This window comes from Lipophrys pholis (assembly GCF_963383615.2).
Source record: "Lipophrys pholis genome assembly, chromosome: 18".
In the NCBI taxonomy this organism is placed as follows: Eukaryota; Metazoa; Chordata; class Actinopteri; order Blenniiformes; family Blenniidae; genus Lipophrys; species Lipophrys pholis.
The window spans coordinates 1899433-1925536 of NC_137646.1; positions in this window are offsets into that span (position 1 = coordinate 1899433).

Here is a 26104-nt window from a genome sequence, read left to right on the forward strand (position 1 = left end):
AGTTTTTTTCAAATTAAAGTGACTATCAAAGGGAAAATAGGAGGGTTTTCTTTTTTCAAATTAAAGTGACTATCAAAGTGAGAATATGAGTTTCTTTCAAATTAAAGTGACTATTAAAGTTAGAATAGGAGTTTTTTTCAAATTAAAGTGACTATCAAAGGGAAAATAGGAGGTTTTTTTCAAATTAAAGTGACTCTCAAAGTGACAATAGGAGTTTCTTTCAAATTAAAGTGACTATCAAAGTGAGAATAGGAGTTTCTTTCAAACTAAAGTGACTATAAAAGTGAGAATAGGAGTTTTTTTTCAAATTAAAGTGACTATCAAAGGGAAAATATGAGTTTTCTTTTCAAATTAAAGTGACTATCAAAGGGAAAATAGGAGTTTTTTTTCAAGGTAAAGTGACTATCAAATGGAAAATAGAAGTTTTTTTCAAATTAAAGTGACAATCAAAGGGAAAATAGGAGTTTCTTTCAAATTAAAATGACTATTAAAGTGAGAATAGGAGTTTTTTACAAATTAAAGTGACTATCAAAGTGAGAATAGGTGTTTTTTTCAAATTAAAGTGACTATCAAAGGGAAAATATAAGTTTTTTTCAAATTAAAGTGACTATCAAAGGGAAAATATGAGTTTTCTTTTCAAATTAAAGTGACTATCGAATGGAAAATAGGAGTTTTTTTTCAAATTAAAGTGACTATCAAAGGGAAAATAGGAGGGCTTTATTCAAATTAAAGTGACTATCAAAGTGAGAATATGAGTTTCTTTCAAATTAAAGTGACTATTAAAGTTAGAATAGGAGTTTTTTTCAAATTAAAGTGACTATCAAAGGGAAAATAGGAGGGTTTTCTTTTTTCAAATTAAAGTGACTATCAAAGTGAGAATAGGAGTTTTTTTCAAATTAAAGTGACTATCAGTGAGAATGTGAGTTTTCTTTCAAGGTAAAGTGACTATCAAATGGAAAATAGGAATTTTTTTTCAAATTAAAGTGACTATCAAAGGGAAAATAGAAGTTTTTTTCAAATTAAAGTGACTATCAAAGGGAAAATAGGAGGTTTTTTTCAAATTAAAGTGACAATCAAAGGGAAAATAGGAGTTTCTTTCAAATTAAAATGACTAGTAAAGTGAGAATAGGAGTTTTTTTCAAATTAAAGTAACTATCAAAGAGAAAATAGGAGGGTTTTTTCCAAATTAAAGTGACTATCAAAGTGAAAATAGGAGTTTTTTTCAAATTAAAGTGACTATCAAAGTGAGAATAGGAGTTTTTTTCAAATCAAAGTGACTATCAAAGGGAAAATAGGATTTTTTCAAATTAAAGTGACTATCAAAGGGTAAATAGGATTTATTTTTCAAATTAAAGTGACTATCAAAGTGAGAACAGGAGTTTTTTTCAAATTAAAGTGACTATCAAAGTGAGAATAGGAGTTTTTTTCAAATTAAAGTGACTATCAAAGGGAAAAGAGGAGGGTTTTTTTTTTCAAATTAAAGTGACTATCAAAGTGAGAATAGGAGTTTTTTTCAAATTAAAGTGACTATCATTGAGAATGAGTTTTCTTTCAAAGTAAAGTGACTATCAAAGGGAAAAAAGGAGTGGGTTTTTTTCAAATTAAAGTGACAATCAAAGGGAAAATAGGAGTTTCTTTCAAATTAAAATGACTATTAAAGTGAGAATAGGAGGTTTTTACAAATTAAAGTGACTATCAAAGTGAGAATAGGAGTTTTTTTCAAATTAAAGTGACTATCAAAGGGAAAATATAAGTTTTTTTCAAATTAAAGTGACTATCAAAGGGAAAATATGAGTTTTTTTTCAAATTAAAGTGACTATCAAAGGGAAAATAGGAGGGCTTTTTTCAAATTAAAGTGACTATCAAAGTGAGAATATGAGTTTCTTTCAAATTAAAGTGACTATTAAAGTTAGAATAGGAGTTTTTTTCAAATTAAAGTGACTATCAAAGGGAAAATAGGAGGGTTTTCTTTTTTCAAATTAAAGTGACTATCAAAGTGAGAATAGGAGTTTTTTTCAAATTAAAGTGACTATCAGTGAGAATGTGAGTTTTCTTTCAAGGTAAAGTGACTATCAAATGGAAAATAGGAATTTTTTTTCAAATTAAAGTGACTATCAAAGGGAAAATAGAAGTTTTTTTCAAATTAAAGTGACAATCAAAGGGAAAATAGGAGTTTCTTTCAAATTAAAATGACTATTAAAGTGAGAATAGGAGTTTTTTTACAAATTAAAGTGACTATCAAAGTGAGAATAGGAGTTTTTTTCAAATTAAAGTGACTATCAGTGAGAATAGGAGTTTTCTTTCAAGGTAAAGTGACTATCAAAGGGAAAATAGGAGGTTTTTTTTTTCAAATTAAAGTGACAATCAAAGGGAAAAAAGCAGTTTTTTTTTCAAATTAAAGTGACTATCAAAGGGAAAATAGGAGTTTTTTCAAATTAAAGTGACTATCAAAGGGAAAATAGGAGGGTTTTTTTTCAAATTAAAGTGACTATCAAAGTGAGAATAGGAGTTTTTTTCAAATTAAAGTAACTCTCAAAGAGAAAATAGGAGGGTTTTTTCTAAAATTAAAGTGACTATCAAAGTGAAAATAGGAGTTTTTTTCAAATTAAAGTGACTATCAAAGTGAGAATAGGAGTTTTTTTCAAATTAAAGTGACTATCAAAGGGAAAATAGGATTTTTTTCAAATTAAAGTGACTATCAAAGGGAAAAGAGGAGGGTTTTTTTTTTTTCAAATTAAAGTGACTATCAAAGTGAGATTAGGAGTTTTTTTCAAATTAAAGTGACTATCATTGAGAATGAGTTTTCTTTCAAAGTAAAGTGACTATCAAAGGGAAAAAGGGAGTGGGTTTTTTTCAAATTAAAGTGACAATCAAAGGGAAAATAGGAGTTTCTTTCAAATTAAAATGACTATTAAAGTGAGAATAGGAGTTTTTTACAAATTAAAGTGACTATCAAAGTGAGAATAGGAGTTTTTTTCAAATTAAAGTGACTATCAAAGGGAAAATATAAGTTTTTTTCAAATTAAAGTGACTATCAAAGGGAAAATATGAGTTTTTTTTCAAATTAAAGTGACTATCAAAGGGAAAATAGGAGGGCTTTTTTCAAATTAAAGTGACTATCAAAGTGAGAATATGAGTTTCTTTCAAATTAAAGTTACTATTAAAGTTAGAATAGGAGTTTTTTTCAAATTAAAGTGACTATCAAAGGGAAAATAGGAGGGTTTTCTTTTTTCAAATTAAAGTGACTATCAAAGTGAGAATAGGAGTTTTTTTCAAATTAAAGTGACTATCAGTGAGAATGTGAGTTTTCTTTCAAGGTAAAGTGACTATCAAATGGAAAATAGGAATTTTTTTTCAAATTAAAGTGACTATCAAAGGGAAAATAGAAGTTTTTTTCAAATTAAAGTGACAATCAAAGGGAAAATAGGAGTTTTTTTCAAATTAAAGTGACTATCAAAGGGAAAATAGGAGTTTTTTCAAATTAGAGTGACTATCAAAGGGAAAATAGGAGGGGTTTTTTCAAATTAAAGTGACTATCAAAGGGAAAATATGAGTTTTCTTTTCAAATTAAAGTGACTATCAAAGTGAGAATAGGAGTTTTTTTCAAATTAAAGTAACTATCAAAGGGAAAATAGGATTTTTTTCAAATTAAAGTGACTATCAAAGGGAAAATAGGAGTTTTTTTCAAGGTAAAGTGACTATCAAATGGAAAATAGGAGTTATTTTCAAATTAAAGTGACTATCAAAGGGAAAATATGAGTTTTCTTTTCAAATTAAAGTGACTATCAAAGGGAAAATAGAAGTTTTTTTTTCAAATTAAAGTGACTATCAAAGGGAAAATATGAGTTTTCTTTTCAAATTATAGTGATTATCAAAGTGAGAATAAGAGGGTTTTTTTTCAAATTAAAGTGACTATCAAAGTGAGAATAGGAGTTTCTTTCAAATTAAAGTGACTATCAAAGTGAGAATAGGGTTTTTTTTCAAATTAAAGTGACTATCAAAGTGAGAATAGGAGTTTTTTTCAAATTAAAGTGACTATCAGAGGGAAAATATGAGTTTTTTTCAAATTAAACTCACTATCAAAAAGAAAATAGGAGTTTTTTCAAATTAAAGTGACTATCAAAGTGAGAATAGGAGTTTCTTTCAAATTAAAGTGACTATCAAAGTGAAAATATCAGTTTTCTTTTCAAATTAAAGTGATTGTCAAAGTGAAAATGGGAGTTTTTTCAAATTAAAGTTACTGTCAAAATGAGAATTGGAGTTTCTTTCAAATAAAAGTGACTATCAAAGGGAAAATAGGATTTTGTTTTCAAATTAAAGTGACTATCAAAGTGAGAATAGGAGATTTTTTTTGGAATTTTAGTGACTATCAAAGGGAAAATCTGAGTATTTTTCAAATAAAAGTGACTATCAAAGGGAAAATAGGATTTTGTTTTCAAATTAAAGTGACTATCAAAGTGAGAATAGGAGTTTTTTCAAATTAAAGTGACTATCAAAGTGAGAATAGGAGTTTTTTCAAATTAAAGTGACTATCAAAGTGAGAATAGGAGTTCCTTTCAAATTAAAGTGACTATCAAAGTGAGAATAGGAGTTTCTTTCAAATTAAACTCACTATCAAAAAGAAAATAGGAGTTTCTTTCAAATTAAAGTGACTATAAAAGTGAGAATAGGAGTTTTTTTCAAATTAAAGTGACAATCAAAATGAGAATAGGAGTTTCTTTCAAATTAAAGTGACTATCAAAGTGAGAATAGGGTTTTTTTTCAAATTAAAGTGACTATCAAAGTGAGAATAGGAGTTTTTTTTCAAATTAAAGTGACTATCAGAGGGAAAATATGAGTTTTTTTTCAAATTAAACTCACTATCAAAAAGAAAATAGGAGTTTCTTTCAAATCAAAGTGACCATCAAAGTGAGAATAGGAGTTTCTTTCAAATTAAAGTGACTATAAAAGTGAGAATAGGAGTTTTTTTCAAATTAAAGTGACAATCAAAATGAGAATAGGAGTTTCTTTCAAATTAAACTGACTATCAAAGGGAAAATATGAGGTTTTTTTTTCAAATTTAAACTCACTATCAAAAAGAAAATAGGAGTTTTTTCAAATTAAAGTCACTATCAAAGGGAAAAAATGAGTTTCCTTTTCAAATTAGAGTTACTATCAAAGTGAGAATAGGAATTTTTTTTTCAAATTGAAGTGACTATAAAAGTGAGAATAGGAGTTTATTTCAAATTAAAGTGACTATCAAAGTGAGAATAGGAGTTTTTTTCAAATTAAAGTGACTATCATTGAGAATGAGTTTTCTTTCAAAGTAAAGTGACTATCAAAGGGAAAAAAGGAGTGGGTTTTTTTCAAATTAAAGTGACAATCAAAGGGAAAATAGGAGTTTCTTTCAAATTAAAATGACTATTAAAGTGAGAATAGGAGGTTTTTACAAATTAAAGTGACTATCAAAGTGAGAATAGGAGTTTTTTTCAAATTAAAGTGACTATCAAAGGGAAAATATGAGTTTTTTTTCAAATTAAAGTGACTATCAAAGGGAAAATAGGAGGGCTTTTTTCAAATTAAAGTGACTATCAAAGTGAGAATATGAGTTTCTTTCAAATTAAAGTGACTATTAAAGTTAGAATAGGAGTTTTTTTCAAATTAAAGTGACTATCAAAGGGAAAATAGGAGGGTTTTCTTTTTTCAAATTAAAGTGACTATCAAAGTGAGAATAGGAGTTTTTTTCAAATTAAAGTGACTATCAGTGAGAATGTGAGTTTTCTTTCAAGGTAAAGTGACTATCAAATGGAAAATAGGAATTTTTTTTCAAATTAAAGTGACTATCAAAGGGAAAATAGAAGTTTTTTTCAAATTAAAGTGACAATCAAAGGGAAAATAGGAGTTTCTTTCAAATTAAAATGACTATTAAAGTGAGAATAGGAGTTTTTTTACAAATTAAAGTGACTATCAAAGTGAGAATAGGAGTTTTTTTCAAATTAAAGTGACTATCAGTGAGAATAGGAGTTTTCTTTCAAGGTAAAGTGACTATCAAAGGGAAAATAGGAGGTTTTTTTTTTCAAATTAAAGTGACAATCAAAGGGAAAAAAGCAGTTTTTTTTTCAAATTAAAGTGACTATCAAAGGGAAAATAGGAGTTTTTTCAAATTAAAGTGACTATCAAAGGGAAAATAGGAGGGTTTTTTTTCAAATTAAAGTGACTATCAAAGTGAGAATAGGAGTTTTTTTCAAATTAAAGTAACTCTCAAAGAGAAAATAGGAGGGTTTTTTCTAAAATTAAAGTGACTATCAAAGTGAAAATAGGAGTTTTTTTCAAATTAAAGTGACTATCAAAGTGAGAATAGGAGTTTTTTTCAAATTAAAGTGACTATCAAAGGGAAAATAGGATTTTTTTCAAATTAAAGTGACTATCAAAGGGAAAAGAGGAGGGTTTTTTTTTTTTCAAATTAAAGTGACTATCAAAGTGAGATTAGGAGTTTTTTTCAAATTAAAGTGACTATCATTGAGAATGAGTTTTCTTTCAAAGTAAAGTGACTATCAAAGGGAAAAAGGGAGTGGGTTTTTTTCAAATTAAAGTGACAATCAAAGGGAAAATAGGAGTTTCTTTCAAATTAAAATGACTATTAAAGTGAGAATAGGAGTTTTTTACAAATTAAAGTGACTATCAAAGTGAGAATAGGAGTTTTTTTCAAATTAAAGTGACTATCAAAGGGAAAATATAAGTTTTTTTCAAATTAAAGTGACTATCAAAGGGAAAATATGAGTTTTTTTTCAAATTAAAGTGACTATCAAAGGGAAAATAGGAGGGCTTTTTTCAAATTAAAGTGACTATCAAAGTGAGAATATGAGTTTCTTTCAAATTAAAGTTACTATTAAAGTTAGAATAGGAGTTTTTTTCAAATTAAAGTGACTATCAAAGGGAAAATAGGAGGGTTTTCTTTTTTCAAATTAAAGTGACTATCAAAGTGAGAATAGGAGTTTTTTTCAAATTAAAGTGACTATCAGTGAGAATGTGAGTTTTCTTTCAAGGTAAAGTGACTATCAAATGGAAAATAGGAGTTTCTTTCAAATTAAACTGACTATCAAAGGGAAAATAGGAGTTTTTTTTTCAAATTTAAACTCACTATCAAAAAGAAAATAGGAGTTTTTTCAAATTAAAGTCACTATCAAAGGGAAAAAATGAGTTTCCTTTTCAAATTAGAGTTACTATCAAAGTGAGAATAGGAATTTTTTTTTCAAATTGAAGTGACTATAAAAGTGAGAATAGGAGTTTATTTCAAATTAAAGTGACTATCAAAGTGAGAATAGGAGTTTCTTTCAAATTAAACTGACAATCAAAGGGAAAATAGGATTTATTTTCAAATTAAACTGACTATCAAAAATAAACTAGAATTTGTTTTCAAATTAAAGTGACTATCAAAGTGAGAATAGGAGTTTCTTTCAAATTAAAGTGACTATCAAAAGGAAAATAGGAGTTTTTTCAAATTAATGTGACTATCCAAGTGAGAATAGGAGTTTTTTTTTCAAATTAAAGTGACTCTCAAAGTGACAATAGGAGTTTCTTTCAAATTAAAGTGACTATCAAAGTGAGAATAGGAGTTTCTTTCAAACTAAAGTGACTATAAAAGTGAGAATAGGAGTTTTTTTTCAAATTAAAGTGACTATCAAAGGGAAAATAGGAATTTTTTTTTCAAATTAAAGTGTCTATCAAAGGGAAAATATGAGTTTTCTTTTCAAATTATAGTGACTATCAAAGTGAGAATAGGAGGTTTTTTTTTCAAATTAAAGTGACTATCAAAGTGAGAATAGGAGTTTCTTTCAAATTAAAGTGACTATCAAAGTGAGAATAGGAGTTTTTTTCAAATTAAAGTGACTATCAAAGTGAAAATATAAGTTTTATTTTCAAATTAAAGTGATTGTCAAAGTGAAAATGGGAGTTTTTTCAAATTAAAGTTACTGTCAAAATGAGAATTGGAGTTTCTTTCAAATAAAAGTGACTATCAAAGGGAAAATAGGATTTTGTTTTCAAATTAAACTGACTATCAAAGTGAGAATAGGAGATTTTTTTTGGAATTTTAGTGACTATCAAAGGGAAAATCTGAGTATTTTTCAAATTAAAGTGACTATCAAAATGAGAATAGGAGTTTCTTTCAAATTAAAGTGACTATCAAAGTGAAAATAGGAGTTTTTTCAAATTAAAGTGACTATCAAAGTGAGAATAGGAGTTTCTTTCAAATTAAACTGACTATCAAAGGGAAAATATGAGTTTTTTTCAAATTAAACTCACTATCAAAAAGAAAATAGGAGTTTTTTCAAATTAAAGTGACTATCAAAGTGAGAATAGGAGTTTCTTTCAAATTAAACTGACTATCAAAGGGAAAAAAATAGTTTTTTTTTCAAATTAAAGTGACTATCAAAGTGAGAATAGGAGTTTCTTTCAAATTAAACTGACTATCAAAGGGAAAATAGGAGTTTTTTTTATATTAAACTGACTATCAAAGTGAGAATAGGAGTTTTGGGCAGGTTTCAGACGGTCCACTGAAACCCGGACATGCCTACCCCCCATATCCACCACAAAGTTCTTCGGCCCTGCCTCGAGGACGTGAAACGGGCCGTCATATGGCGGCTGAAGTGGGGAACGATGAGCGTCATGACGAATAAATACATATTCGGCTGCCATCAGGTTCTTCAGGACATAGGACCGGGGCAGGCAGTGATGAGCTGGAACCGGGTCGAACATGCGGGCGTGAGGGGGGCGGATACGAGGCTTGAAAGGTGCAGACGGTGTGATACTTATGTCAACTCTTCACAAAGTAGAGTTTGCTAAAGTTCTGTTGCGCTGGCCAGGAATCAAACCCGGGCGTACTACATGGCAGGTGAGAATTCTACCACTGAACCACTACTGCTGACCTAAGTCCAACAGGAAGTCTGCAATTTGCCTTTCAAAATAAGATTATCATCAGAAATCTAAATTGGGTCTCACCACCCGTAGGAAAGTCATAGAGCGATGAAACCAAAACTCACTTGTTTGTCTCAGCAAGACCTGGAAATAATGTAATGACACTCCTGACTTAATCTTAGTCTACATTTTGCCTTTGAAAACCAGATCCAGCCATCCCCGGGTCGGCACTGTCACCCAGATCACATTGCACCGATTAAGAACCTTTCCTGCAGGTAGTGAGCCCACAGGAAGGTGGCGCCCAGCATGGGACATGAACCTACTACCTTGAGATTGCGAGTCTCATGCTCTACCAACTGAGCCAGAAGAACCAGGAACCATCAGGGATCACCAGAAGAAGAACCAGAACCAGACACAGTGACCTGCAACCTTCAAGTGATCCAATTTTCAATCTTCAGTGTTTTTACTGCAAAATCCTCCAGAGAACAAAAGAATAATCAACTATTCTGACAATCAGTGGGTTGCTGTAAAGAAGTTGCATTTAAATGAAATCACCATGTAAGTTTCAAAGTGTCTGTGTATTCAACATTTCCAGACACCCTGATGGTTCTATCTGCTAACTCTGTTTGGTGATGTCATAGTGATGTCATAAAAGAATGGAAAACAGGGAAAACATTCATTCCCTTATTGCCATTCTGACAATTCACATCAAAGATGCTCTGCAGAATGAAATGATGACGCCTGGTCAGTGATAAAAACACAAGCAATTAAAAAATACCAGAATTACAATGAGTTCTATAATACTAGTGAGGAAATGCAGTACCTGGGAATAACTCAGTAGAAAGAGAATAAATGGCCGCCACTGTACCTGACCTAATCCCACATGTGATATTTACAGTTCTCTGTTTAAAGTTGGATGGCAGTGGGAAAGAAAGCTGGCAGTTTTCCATCTCAGGCTGCGGTTCCTCCTGCCTGAGGGGAGGAGAGAGAACAGTCCAGGGCAGGCTGAGGACGTCCTTGGTGGTCCTCAATGTCCCTGACAGGCAAGTCCCTTGTTGGAGGCAACAAGGTCCCCATGATCTTCTCAGTGGCCCTCAAGACTCTCTTAGTGCTTTCTAGTCAGAGACACTGAGCTGCTGGTGACTTACAGACTGCACATCTCCATCTTCAGCCCACAACAATCAGGGTTCTAATTTACAGATGATTTAAGGCCCGTTTACACCACAACAAAAACAAGTGGAACCACAAAACTTTAGTCACATTTGGGCTCCGTTTATACGACAGTGGTGCTCGGATCCACTGCAACCGTCACTTTTTGGTCCCGGCTCCTCAAGGTGGAACTTTTCTTTCACACTCCCGACTCCCCCCACAGGGACAGGCGGAGGCTACGGAGCGCTGTTACTGAGCATGTGCACCTCCGCCGTGGTAAATAGTGCTTCTACTCATGTGTGAGTAACAAACATGGCGTCCTCCGTAGAGCTGCTGTCCTGTAAAAGCTTCACTTTTCCTTAACGGACAAGTTGTTGTCACTTGGAATGTTGTGGTGTAAACGGAGCCTAAGACTCAGATCCAAACTGAGCCGTTAACATGTGACTGGGTTGTGAAAGCTCACACAGGAGGAGGGTTAAAAACTATATGCTGCATTGGCCGGGAATCAAACCCTGGACTCCTGCATGGCAGGAGAGGATTCTACCGTGTTGTGTGTCTGGTTGCTGGAGCTGGTTTTCTTGGAAGGGTGTGGCTCATTTGTCCAAGAGTTGTGTTTTCTCTAAGAGGACATTCAATAATCAGGAGACTCAGTCCTTGAATAAAGGTTTGAAAGAACTGAAAAAGATCCAACATCCCAACTTATAAGGAAAGTCTCTCCTCTGTGACGGCCGGGAATCGAACCCGGGTCAACTGCCTGGAAGGCAGCTATGCTCACCACTATACCACCGTCACTACTCTGAGTGGCTTCACCTGGCAAAGATGATGAAGAATATAGAGCGATGGTGAAGAAGACTTGAAGAAGTTTGTAGAATGGGACAGAAAAGTGACTCATGTTTGTGAGTGAGACGTGTCAGAGCCTGTTTGTCTCTTGTCTCCTCACAATCAAGACACACTAACTCACTATTAATCTACTTGCTGCTGTTGATGTGAGACATAAAGCTTGGAGATGCTGGGGATTGAACCCACGACCTCATACAGCTAAATCCTTGTTTTGGTGGTTTTGATTGAACTGAATCAGTTGATGTAAGACAAGGAGGACAAGCCCTGAGCAGCATGTGTCCCTCTCTCACCAGGACACTGTCCCTCTCTCACCAGGACACTGTCCCTCTCTCACCAGGACACTTTGGATTGTGGTGTGTGGCTGCTTGCTGGAGGGGAGGATTTATGGAAGTGTTGTCTGTTAGTGAGGATTTCATGGTTGGAGTCAGAACATTTTAGGAGATATTTCACTAACCTGACAACTAAATAAGTAAATAACTGTAACTAGCTGCTCCCACATTACTATGGACGAGGACAGGATCCACTCTGGAGGGTCTCCTGGAGGGTCTCCTCCATCACAGGACAGTCAGAGACAAACAGCCACACACACACACACACACGCACACGCACGCACACGCACACGCACACGCACGCACACGCACACGCACACGCACACGCACACGCACACGCACACGCACACACACACACACACACACACACACACACACACACACACCCCTTCACAATTTACTGTCACCAGTTAAGCTCCCTTGTTGTTGTTGGAACCGTCACATTGTTCTACAAAGAACCCAAAAGCCTTAAAAGTCCTGGATTCTTTAAAAAGATGAAAAGAAAAACTTTCTTCTATCATTTGTTCCCAAGATTCACACCAATACTGAGTAAAGGAAACTTTTTCCTAGTGAACATAAGTCATGTCTGTATATTCCATCATCCATCCATCCATCATCCATCCAGCCATCCATCATCCATCCATCCATCCATCCATCCATCCATCATCCATCCAGCCATCCATCATCCATCCATCCATCCATCCATCCATCCATCCATCCATCCATCCATCCAACCATCATCCTTCCTTCCATCCATCCACCAATCCATCCTTCCTGATCCATCCATCCGTCATCCATCCATCAATCCATCTACCAATCCATCCTTCGATCCATCGATCCATCCATCTGTCATTCATCCATCCATCTGTCATCCATCTGTCATTCATCCATCCATCCTTCCATCCATCTACCAATCAATCCTTCCATCATCCATCCATCTGTTATCCATCCATCAATCCATCAATCCATCTACCAATCCATCCTTCGATCCATCCATCCGTTATCCATCCATCCATCATCCATTTAACCATCCATCTGTCATCTATCCGTCATTCATCCACCCATCCCTCGATCCATCCATCAATTCATCAACCTTCCTTCCATCCATTCATCCATCATCCATCCATCCATCCAATAATCAATCTGTCATCCATCCGTCATTCATCCATCCATCCATCTACCAATCCATCCTTCCATCCATCCTTCCATCATCCATCATTCATCCATCCATCATCCATTGACCAATCCATCCTTCCTCATCCATCCATCCATCCATCCATTCATCTACCAATCCATCCTTCCATCTATCAATCCATCCATCATCCTTCCTTCCTTCCATCCATCATCCATCCATCATGCATCCATCATCCATCATCTACCAATCCATCATTCGATCCATCATCCATCCATCCATCATTCATCCAACCATCCATCCATCCATCATATATCCGTCATTCATCCATCCATCCATCCATTCATCAACCTTCCTTCCATCCATCCATCCATCCGTCATCCATCCATCCATCCTCCATCATACATCCAGCATCCTTACATCCATCCATCCATCCTTCCATCCATCCATCCATCCATCCATCCATCCATCCATCCATCCATCCTGATGTGATCCATTAAACATGTCCAAGCAGTAGTGTTGTGTTTTTGCTTCTTATTGTCAATAGAACCAAGAGTGACTGATTGAGTGAGTATCAGAGTGACTGATACTCTTGTATGATCACTGGACCTTTTTAAAGCAGTCAGACTCTGATACTGTACCAGGAGCATCTGTGTCATTCACAACCCGCCTACATTTTAACTGGACTTTCTGTGGTGGACCAAACAACACAGTTGGGTCACACATTTAGCATCTTTACATTTAAAGAGATTCAGACCTCGTACTCCAGAGATGCTACATGCTACATTCAAAGAGTATCAGGCCTCGTACTCCAGAGATGCTACATGCTACATTTAAAGAGTATCAGTCCTCGTACACCAGAGATGCTACATGCTACTTTTAAAGAGATTCAGACCTGGTACACCAGAGTTGCTACATGATACAGGCTTATGAGTTTCAAGACTCTCACGCCATAGATGCTACATGCTACATCTAAAGAGTTTCAGGCCTCATCTCTGGTGTTGGAGGCCTGATACGCTTTAAATGTAGCATGTAGCATCTCTGGTGTAAGAGGCCTAAATCTCTTTAAATGTAGCATGTAACATCCATACATTTAAAGAGATTCAGACCTCAAACTCCAGAGATGGTACATGCTACATTTAAAGAGTAGCAGGCCTCATCTCTGGTGTTTGAGGCTTGAAACTCTTTAGCATGTATCATGTAGCATCTTTGGTGTGTGAAGCCTGATACGCTTTAAATGGAGCATGTAGCATCTCTGGTGTACGAGGCCTGAATCTCTTTAAATGTAGCATGTAGCATCTTTACATTTAAAGAGATTCAGACCTCAAACTCCAAAGATGCTGCCTGCTACATTTAAAGAGTATCAGGCCTCGTACACCAGAGATGCTACATGCTACATGCTACATTTAAAGAGATTCAGACCTGGTACACCAGTGTTGCTACATGATACAGGCTTATGAGTTTCAAGCCTCTCACGCCATAGATGCTACATGCTACATTTAAAGAGTTTCAGGCCTCATCTCTGGTGTTGGAGGCCTGATACGCTTTGAATGTAGCATGCAGCATCTTTACATTTAAAGAGATTCAGACCTCCAACTCCAGAGATGCTACATGCTACATTTAAAGAGTATCAGGCCTTGTACTCCAGATGTTATGAACTTACATTTTGTCTCACTAACTAACTAACTAACTAACTAACTAACTAACTAACGAAAAATTTATCAATTTATTTAAAAATACACAATATATAAATATATTTATATGTAGTCAACCTCGTAGTACTGAGGGTAAAAATGGCTGTGATGAAGGTTGAGTTGGATGGTTTCATGGAGGATTCATGTCAGACGGTGAGTTCAGTTCAGCTCCAGGTCGGGCTGTCTGAGGTGGGGGAGGGGAGCCATCAATTAAACACCTGCTCTGTCTGCGCCACAGTATTGCTGCTGTTGCATTCACTGAGCGTGGGAATTACTGGGTTACCAAACTCACTACATTTTCTGCATAAAACTACACAACTGTTGAGCTCGCACACGTTTTGGTGATCATTTCAAGAGCAAGCAACAATTTCAGCTCCATTTGATTCTTCATTTTAAAAGACTGATTCAAATTTAAAGGCTTTTAAAGATTTAAAAGGCTGATTTACTAGCATTTAGAGAGTTAAAGTTCTGATTAGTATTAAGCATTTGATAGTTCTTATCAGTACTAAAAGTATTACTAAGATATAACCCAGTAAGTAGACAAAATATAGGGTTCAGTACTTTTATATCAGTTTTCAAAAGTGTATGTTTTTGTCTTCAATGATTTGAGAGTGTGGTTACTTATTTCTGAATGCGTTTCAGGATAACACCACCAGTTAAACTGATGTTTATTTTTGTTTTATTTGTGTATGTTTACTTGAAACATTGGTTTTTGTTAATATGTGAAATGTTCCCAATTTGTCTTCACAGAAGAAGAAAGTTGTATTTTCTAACTAAAGCATGTGAAATACAGACATGTTAAACTCACCTTGGTCCAGAAAGAGAAGCTCTAATTCTCATGTTTCTCATCTTTACCATAAATAAATGAGGCTGGGGCTTATTTTTCAACATATCTGCATTCCATAGTGACTTTCTGCTCCTTTCACTTTATTTCTGGACGTGTCTGAATCAAAAGCTTCAACATGGAGGAATGGAGGTGTAGAATGATAGAACGCTGCTCTACAGCCGTTTCCATGGCAACCTACATAAACACTCTGATTAAAGTTCTCTTTCACATGAAACCATTAAAAGGCTCATTTTATGTCTAAAAACGCAGAGCTTTCATTTACAGTAGTTTGTAGTTTGTTTAGTAGTTACTGATGAACCAAACAGTTTGCTTTATTATAAAGAAGTTCTGTGGAGCGTCTCATAGTGGAGCGCCCCCTGCTGCCTCATACAGATCTCTCCCTTCGTCAATCTCGTGGCCAGAGATTAAATGATCTGGTTCCCTCGCTTTATTAGTTTGAGGTAACGACTTATTGACTCGTTCCCACATTATTATTATTTTCTCTCTGGCCACTCAGTCCACTTTCTATATCGTTCTCTCTGGTCTAATTAAAAAAAGATGAGGCAACATGAAGCCTCGTCTGATCATCCAGCTCAGTTTTCATCATCCACTTTAATATCCTGGTAGCAACGTAGTTTGTCATGTTTGATGGTAGTTTTATAGAGCAGATAAAAACGCCGCACTGCCTCCACCACAATGTTTCAGACAAAACACGAAAGGATGGAGACTTGAAAGTGGGCGGAGCCTTGGGTGGTTTTCCTTATTGTCTTTCATGATTCAGTTGAAAAATCAATCCTGCTTAACAAAGTAGAAAACAGAGGATGGAGCCCAGTGGTAGAGCGCATGCTCAGCATGTATGAGGTCTGGAAGTGTGTATACAGGTATAGTGGTATAGTGTGTAGGTCCTGGAATCAAACCTGTGGCTGTACCGGAGTGTCGCAAAATGTGTGGGAGACCAAAATATTTGTCCATTTTTTGAAGTCCATTGCTGCTGATCTGCTTCATCCATCCCCCCTTCGTTCTCATCTTCAAATGAGGCTTCAGATGAGTCAGCCAGCTGGTCTGTTTCCCTCTGAGGCTTCCTCCATGTCAGCCTCAGATTCCTCAGAGTCCTGGGAGGAGGATGAGGAGCCGTCCTCACACTCAGATTGCATAATGATGTCCAGAGCCTCCTGTGTGCTGGAGCTTCTTGCCCCCTCTAAAATGACTGCTCCTTCACTACTGATCACATTTAGAACCATGGATGTGGAGCAGCTGAATAAACAACCTGAGTCAGACAAAACAAAGCCCCATTTTGTTTTGGCTCTCACCTCTCATATAACAGTGTGTTTGTGTCTTTTGAAGAACTTTGAAGTTGGACACACGAACACACACACACACACACACACACACACACACACACACACACACACACACACACACACACACACACACACACACACACACACACACACACACACACACACACACACACACACACACACACACACACACACACACACACACAGAAATCAAGAAATCCTCTCTTTTATTGAAGATTATCAATAGAAAATGAAGCTTCATACAGTTCAGGGCTCATTGTTGGTTTGTTGACATAAACAGATTCCATCACTATTACAGTTTATTAATATGTTTCATTTTAAAACAAAACCCACTGGAAGGTGTAGCCCTGGCGCTCTCTAGTGGCCGGCTGCCACTGAAACATCCCATCTAAAGTTGACTAGTTCTTGTTGAACATGAAGCATGAGAGGTGAAACTCTGGCCCTTGGTACTGTGACTGGCTGAGTTCTTTCAGATCACAAAGATCAGTTCTTTAATTCGATTTTTTTATTTCTTTCATCTTTTTATCGGACTGTTATCAAATGTAAATATTTTCCTGCTGTACATCTGACACCAGGTACTGCAGCACTAAAAAGTCACCAAAGGTGGCGCTGTGGCTTACATGGTCAAAGTGCCTGTCTTGTAAAAAGGAGATCCTGGGTTCAAATCCCAGCAGTGCCTCATTTCAAGGAATCTCTATTTATAGAACAGGAAATGCAACACAGTCATTTGTAGTTTCTTTTTACTGGGTTGATCCATGGATGGATGGATGGATGGATGGATGGATGGATGATGGACGGATGGATGATGGATGGATGATGGATGGATGACAGATGGAGAGATGGATGCTGGATGAATGAATGGATGGATGGATGACCGATTGATGGATGGATGGATGATGGATGATGGATGGAAGATGGAAGTTGGAGGATGGATGGATGGATGGATGGATGATGGATGGACGGATGGACGGATGGATCGATGGTTGGATGGATAGATGGATGAATGGATGTAAGATGGTTATAATGATTGATGTGTGATGGATAGATGATGAATAGATGGATGATGGATGGATGTATGGACGGATGGATGACAGATGGATGATAGTTGGATAGATGGATGGATGGATGGATGGAACGATGACGGATGGATGGATTGATGGATGATAGCGAAGGATGGATGGATGGATGGAAGGAAGGATGATGGATGGATAGATGGAGGGATGGATAGGATGATGGATGCATGGATGGATGGATTGATGATGGATGGACTGATGGATGGATGACGAATGCACGGATGGATGGCTCAATGGTTGGATGGATGGATGTACGGATGGATGAATGGATGGATGGGTAGATGGATGGATGGATGGATGGATGGATGGATGTAAGACAGATGTAATGATTGATGTATGACGGATGGATTGACGATAGATGGATGGATGGATGTACGGATGGATGAATGGATGGATGGGTAGATGGATGGATGGATGGATGGATGGATGGATGGAAGGATGGATGGATGGATGGATGGATGGATGGATGGATGCATGGATGGATGGATGGATGGATTGATGGATGGATGACGGATAGATGGATGGATGCATGGATGGATGGATGGATTGATGGATGGATGACGGATAGATGGATGGATGGATGGATGGATGGATGTACGGATGGATGAATGGATGGATGGGTAGATGGATGGATGGATGGATGGATGGATGGAAGGATGGATGGATGGATGGATGGATGCATGGATGGATGGATGGATTGATGGATGGATGACGGATAGATGGATGGATGCATGGATGGATGGATGGATTGATGGATGGATGACGGATAGATGGATGGATGGATGGATGGATGGATGGATGGATGGATGGATGGATGGATGGATGGATGGATGGATGGATGGATGATGGATGGACGGATGGATCGATGGTTGGATGGATAGATGGATGAATGGATGTAAGATGGTTATAATGATTGATGTGTGATGGATAGATGATGAATAGATGGATGATGGATGGATGTATGGACGGATGGATGACAGATGGATGATAGTTGGATAGATGGATGGATGGATGGAAGGAAGGATGATGGATGGATAGATGGAGGGATGGATAGGATGATGGATGCATGGATGGATGGATTGATGATGGATGGACTGATGGATGGATGACGAATGCACGGATGGATGGATGGATCAATGGTTGGATGGATAGATGGATGGATGGATGTAAGACGGATGTAATGATTGATGTATGACGGATGGATGGATGGATGGATGGATGGATGGATGGATGGATGGATGATGGATGGATGTAAGACAGATGTAATGATTGATGTATGACGGATGGATTGACGATAGATGGATGGATGGATGGATGTACGGATGGATGAATGGATGGATGGATGGATGGATGGATGCATGGATGGATGCATGGATGGATGGATGGATGATGGATGGATGTAAGACAGATGTAATGATTGATGTATGATGGATGGATTGATGATAGATGGATGGATGGATGGATGGATGTACGGATGGATGAATGGATGGATGGGTAGATGGATGGATGGATGGATGGATGGATGATGGATGGATGGATGTAAGACAGATGTAATGATTGATGTATGACGGATGGATTGACGATAGATGGATGGATGGATGTACGGATGGATGAATGGATGGATGGGTAGATGGATGGATGGATGGATGGATGGATGGATGGATGGATGGATGGATGGATGGATGGAAGGATGGATGGATGGATGGATGGATGGATGGATGGATGGATGGATGGATTGATGGATGGATGACGGATAGATGGATGGATGGCTGGATGGATGGATGGGTGGATGGATGGATGGATAGATGGATGGATGGATGCAATGGAAACCAAGCTGATCCTGTGGTGATCCAGTAGTTTGTACAGGGGTTCTGATGTTAAATTTCCATATCTTCATGAGAAATCAACTCATACAAGCCAAAATAGCTCAGCTGGGAGAGCGTTAGACTGAAGATCTAAAGGTCCCTGGTTCAATCCCGGGTTTCGGCAAAGACTGCTCTACTAATGGTCGTAATGGAAGCAAGATAGAGAGTCATTAAGGAAACTGCACAGGCTGACCCAAAAAACTCTATGAAATTTAAGTATATTTAGGATGAATTGATACATAACCAAACAAAGTTGTCGTAGTATCAAGTCATATTGACCCCCAGTATGGATGATTTATTAAAAGTTGATAGTTACTGTACTTAGGTGATTTATTAAAAGTTGATAGTTACTGTACTTACCTTGGAGAAACACAGCAGGAAGATCTACAGTTGTCTCCTCTCCAGTACTGTCTTTTGTTGAGGAAATCAAAGTTATTAACAACAATATACTGTAGTCAGATTCAGCGCTCTCAGTATACACTCAGTAATCTCCGTCTGATCTCTCCCTACATGTACTTGCCGGCCAGGCAGAGAAAAACTAAATCAAAATGTTCCTACGATGAACAAGATGGTCTGGATACTACTGAAATAAACAACACAACAGTTGCAGGTCACTGAGTCTGGTTCTTCTTCTGGTGATCCCTGATGGTTCCTGGTTCTTCTGGCTCAGTCATGTGATTGGCTGGTTAGCTCAGCTGGTCAGAGTGTGGTGCTAATCACACCAAGGTCTTGGGTTCAATTCCCAAATTGGCCATAGAGCTGACTGCTAACAAGTAAATCTGTGGAGTTCAATTATCTCAGCTCTGTAATGAAATATTAACTTTTCTTTTTTTTAACATGAGGAACTAATGTGAAAGAAACGTTTGGACATTGAACAGTCTGAGAGTCCAAACTCCTTTGTGCTCACATCTTCAGCTCTGCAATGAAAGAGTGACTTTTTTCATTGATTGATTTATTTTTTGTTGACATCACTGGTGTTGCTCTTAAATAGTTTTCCTGGTATTTATCAGACAGGTCATTTTCTGTTCAGCTTGGAGAGACCTCTTCCTCTTGTGCTGCTCTTTGTTGTGGTGTCCCTCAAGGCTCTGTTTTGGGTGGCCTTAATGTTAACTTTCATTTTTATGAAGACGACACACAACTGAACTTCCCTATAAAGCCTTGCTCTACGGACTCTGCCTCTATCCTGTCCTGCCTCACAAAAGTAAAGAACCAAAGTCCAAAAACTTTTTACAGCTGAACAGTTTAAAAACTGAAATAATTTTGATCGCCCCCAATGGACCCAGTTCTGGTGGTTTTAACAACTTTTGCTCTAGTCTTGGTAGCTCATTGAGCAATGTTTGAAAAGAGGCCCACAATTTAGGTGTGGTGTTCGACTCCGACCTGTCCTTTGACTGTCAGGTGACCAAGGTAGTCCAATCCTGCTTTGCTCATGCAACCATGCCACTTTTTATAAAGGAGGAGTACAAATATTAGTACTAACCTTAAGCTACTTGCCAATAGCACGTACTGGTATGAGTCCTTATTAAATGTATAAAGCCTCATTTCTACTCTCTACATAAAAGATATGTGGAGGCTTTTTGCTGCACACCAGCCTCACAGTCTCCAGTTCACCTAGATAGATGCTCGGCACTGCGCTGTGTCCTGTAGACCAAGGGACACAGTTCACTGTTTATGAGTGTATCAGTCACTTTAATCATGGTTAGCATGGTTAGCATGTAGCATTACTGCTGTGTGAGCCCCAAAACTCTTTCACACGTCGCATGTAGTATGTAGCATGTAGCATGACACAGAGTTACCAGCTGAGCAGTTTTACTGAGTGACATCATTTTAACTCTGGTGGTCCAAATGTCTCTGGTGGACAAGTTGCTGGTGTTGGACGGACTATCTTTTTCCTACTCTTGATATTTTGTCTTTGTCCACTTTTGTCACTCATTCATACTAAAGAATCTCCTCATCGACCTCCAGGAGGCCCGGCTGCTGTGTGTGTGTGAGTGTGCGCCTGGTTGGAGGAGAAGTGAGGATGGAGCAGCCAGTTACTGCTAAAACTAACTAGAATAGATGTTTTATTAATTTAAAGTGAACATGAAAGTGGGAATGGGAGTTTTTTTTAATTAAAATGAAAATCAAGGTGAAAATATGATTTTCTATCTAATTAAAGTGACTATGAAAGTAAGAATAGGACTTCTTTTTCAAATTAAAGTGACTATGAAAGTGAGAATAGGAGTTCCCCCCCTCACCTCCAGAGGAACATAGAGAGTGAGCTACCAGCAGCTTCTCGCTGGGGAGGAGAACATCAGTCCTCACCTCCAGAGTGAACATAAGTCATGTCTGTATATTACATCCATCCATCCATCCATCCATCCATCCATCCATCCGTCCATCCATCCATCCGTCCATCCATCCATCCATCCATCCATCCATCCATCCATCCATCCATCCATCCATCCTTGATGTGATCCAGTAAACATGTCCAAGCAGTAGTGTTGTGTTGTTGCTTCTTATTGTCAATAGAACCATGAGAACGTATGAGAGTAACTGATACTCTTGTATGATCACTGGACCTTTTGAAAGCAGTCAGACTCTGATACTGTACCAGTAGCATCTGTGTCATTCCCAACCCGCCTACATTTTAACTGGACTTTCTGTGGTGGACCAAACAACAGAGTTGGGTCTGGGTGAGCTTTGCTTTACCTTACCGTCCTGGTCCTCTCTGGAATGTACGACTTGGTAGAACCACGGCTAAACTAAGCTTTGAAAAGTCATAATCGTTATCAATGAATGCTCTTTAATCTGAGCTTCCACCATTAAAATCCCTGTTCAGGTTTGCTGTAAAACCAAGCAGTTCTTCATTCCAGCTTCAAATGGAGAGAAAACTGGTTTTCCTGAAGCAAAACTTCTCACCTGCAGCCAATCAGGCAGTGAGAAAATATCATGCACTACAGCCAGCAGTCTGCTCAGATGTTTCCTGATTGTTTTCAAATCCAGAGCGGAGCTTTTCAGCATCTTCAGGAAGGAACAATGGACTACAATTTGTTGAGTTTCAAAACAGCGAGCAAGAAGAGTCTCCACTTCTGCACCTTGGTGGTCAGGATCAGTGTCTGCTTCGTCTCACTCAGAAGTGAGAATCATATGGAGACACAACACTGTGTTGGCAGGCCTGGGTAGCTCAGATGGTAGAGCATCAGACTTTTAATCTGAGGGTCCAGGGTTCAAATCCCTGTTCAGGCTCTTTGTGGGAACAAACTTGAAACTGAGCAGGATGACTATTGCAGCAACACACCATCAGTAAGATAAAACTAACCTGTCTCTTGATGGTCTACATCAGGGTGTCCAAACTGGGTCCTAGAGTGCCAGTGTCCTGCATGTTTTAGTTCTCTGCGTGCTTCATCATACCTGAATCTAATGATGACGTCATCACCAAGGTTGTGAAAAAGAACAATAATGAGCCTTTCATTCCAAAGTGGATGGGAGAGGCACCGGATGGAGATCAACGGAGATCAAACGAGATCAAAGTCGGAGGAAATATTTGTTCTGAGTATCTCCATGACAAAAGGCACTGATCTCCTTTGATCTGATAAGAGATCAGCACTGGAGCCATGGAGACATTGAGATCAAAATATATCAGCTTTGCTCAACCTTCAGCATTCACACTTGCATTTTCTTCTGGAAATACAAACCTCTAGTAATTATTATTATCATAACAGGTCTCTGATATGTGGAGGAGTCAGACCATTCAAGACTTTAAAAACAAGCAGTAGCATTTTAAAACCTCTTCTAAAACTGAACATTGTGACATCACTGTGATGTCACAATGTGGAAGTGTGGTAACAGACATATGACAACAACACATCGCAACATCTTCTCGTTAGTATAGTGGTGAGTATCCCTGCCTGTCACGTGGGAGGAGGGGGTTCAATTCCCTGACACGGAATGCAGCGCTTTAGTTTACTTACTGATAACCTTCAGGTCAGAAATGCCCTCCCAGTCACTTCCTTCCAGGCCATGCAGCATTTGGCGACGTTGATGTGTTTGTGAAAATATGAGTTGAAAAGAAGCACGAAGAGCGCCCTCTGGTGAGCAGAATCACAGGGCCGTGTAAAGGACGGAAGTGGGCCAACGGAGACACAACAACCGGGGTATAAACAGAAATTACAAGGCTTCAGGAGAAGTCAGGACGGGAATTCCAGTTGAAAAGTATAACTTCAAGATGGGAAATGGACTGTTTCCAGGTAAAAAAATAATTTATATAGAACCTTAAGGTGAGAAGTGAGTGACTTTATTTACAAAGATACTCAAACTCAAAGTCCGGCTTTCTCCTGTCTGGTTCAAATGGCTAATTTGCATATTGCAGGACTGACTCCAGCAGACTCTAACCTTCAGTTGTGGATGAAGTTCATCTGCAGATACTTCTGGACCAAAAACCCAGAAGTGGTATGAGTCAAAGCACTTTGGTGTCTGTTCACACTTGTCTTCTGGACTCGTCACATGTGATCTGATCACCTGAAACCTGCTGGGCCCAGAACCCAGAGCTCCATGGAACCAAACCTTCCTCTGCTACTGACACTTTCTCTACTATGTCTTCCAGAACTTTCCCAGGGAGGCTGCAAAGTGTGATACCCTGATGGTTCTATCTGCTAACTCTGTTTGGGGACGTCATAGTGATGTCATAAAAGAATGGAAGAGATTAAAGTCACAATGTTTCTTTCTTCACTTTGTTGTCCACTCTCTCTCTCTCTCTCTCTCTCTCTCTCTCTCTCTCTCTCTCTCTCTCTCTCTCTCTCTCTCTCTCTCTCTCTCTCTCTCTCTCAGCAACAACATTTCACATATACTGTACAAATCCAGCTTTTATACATTTTACACCTCACGTGGGTTTGAGGGAATCACATGCAGAACAGGATGGAACACAGGAGCCATCTTGGATGGGTCTACTGTCCTTTACAGAGATCTGGAACCTTTTGCATGACCAATCTGATTCTAGACAGACCTGAAAGCTAAAGGAACAAATCATAATGCTAAAGTCTGAGTCAAAATGAAAGACTTGCTGAAGTGCTTCAGTTTGGTTCAATCAGTTATAAAGACACAAACTGGACATTACAATGAGGTTTCTCTGATAAAAAGTCCATGAGGTGAAGAGCAGAGATCAGCCAAGCCTCCAACACAAAGTCTCAGTCACTTTTGAAATTTAACACAAAGAGATCCTGGTTGGTGACCAAAGTTAAAACCATTTGTAGGAGAGGGTCATGGTAACTCCAAGGGCTCACCTGGGAATTGAACAAACAACCTCTGACACCGAAAGTGAGACTCATACTCCTAGACCAAAGAGCTGACGTGTTCAAGAAGCTAAAGGACTTAACTGATTGTCATAAATAAGGCAGGAGATCAAGACTCCTGACAGCCTTGACAGAGCTCCTGGAATGACCACATCCTGACAAAAGTAAATGAAAACATTAGTCATGGCCGACCTTGAAGAAATGAAGCTGAAGGTTCAACTGCTATTGGAGGATTTGTAACTTTATGGTCCATTTGACCTGAAGCAGTTTTCAGGTTTGTGAGTGAGTTCTGTCAGAGCCTCTGAAGCTTGTGTGTCTCCATCAGGATTCATTTTAATACATGGCTTACTGCCATGAGGACAAGTTCTCTTTGACATTTAAAATGGAGAAGGGTCTGATCTGATGTGTTAGCATTGGTGGTTCAGTGGTAGAGTTGTCCCCTGCCACGCTGGAGGCCTGGGTTTGATTCCAAGTCAATGCAACTAATAATTACAATACAGCTTTATAATAGTGGTGCCTTGCTCATGCAGTGTGAGCAATCCACCACAACAATCCCTTAACTCCATCAGGAAAGTGAACCCCAGTCACCCCAGCTTCAGAGTAAAGACAGTGGTTGATGAAGCTTCATTTGGCCAGTATGGGGATTGAACCCATGACCTTGGTGTTATTAGCACCACACTCTGACCAGCTGAGCTAACCGGATGTGATTTGAAATGTTTTCTATACAAGAACAAAACAAGATGTGAAACATACAAAGAAACCATCAGTCATTCATCCAAATCTTCTGCATCATGGATCAACCAGCAGCAGAAAACTAGTCAAGACTTTGTCTTCATGGGACAGCTTCATTGTTGACAGCTTTTTAATCACATTTCAATGATTTTGCTGCATATTTGGTTTATTTATTGTGTTTTAACTTGCTGTGATTTTAACCAGAAGTGTTTTTATTGTTTAGTGTTTCTTACATGTCGTGGTTTTATTTCCCATTGCCCCTGAAGGCAACAGATGAACACACAATCATGTCCATACTCCACTTCTGGGTTAACTTCAGTGTTCGTTCCATAACGCAACGTAACAATCCTGAAAATATCTCTACTTCTAGTGGCGGCGTTCTCCTCCTTTCCTGAAGTACTTTATGTTTCACTCCAGGAGTTCTGATCCATCTGGAGCTTTATTTGCTTTTTAATTGCACAAAGTGGAGGATGAGGATTTTTACATCATTTGGACATCAATATAATTTTAAAAAGAACTCATATTCTCACTTTCATAGTCACTTTAATTTAAAAAAAACCCTCATATTTTCCCTTTGATAGTCACTTTAATTTTATAAAGAACATCACATTCTCACCATGATGTTCACTTTAATTAAAAAAAATAAAAACATTTTTCCAGGTGAAGTTCGATTTAATGTGAAAAAAAAAATTCCTATTTTCACCTTTTTGTTGACTTTAATATAAAAAATAAAATAAAAAACCCTCCTATCCTCCAATAGAGACCACTGAAGAATTCAAACCCATCATCCAGGACAAAGCAACACTGTTGCTGCAACAAAATCCAGGAAGGATTGCTGCAGAAAATGAGCGATTCTGTTAATGAGTCACTTTGTGAGATTCTACAATATTAATTCATGAGACAATAGAAACACTGTGATCAGTCAGTTTCACTTTATTACAGCACAGACGTTTCAGGCAGAGCTTCCTCACTGCTCT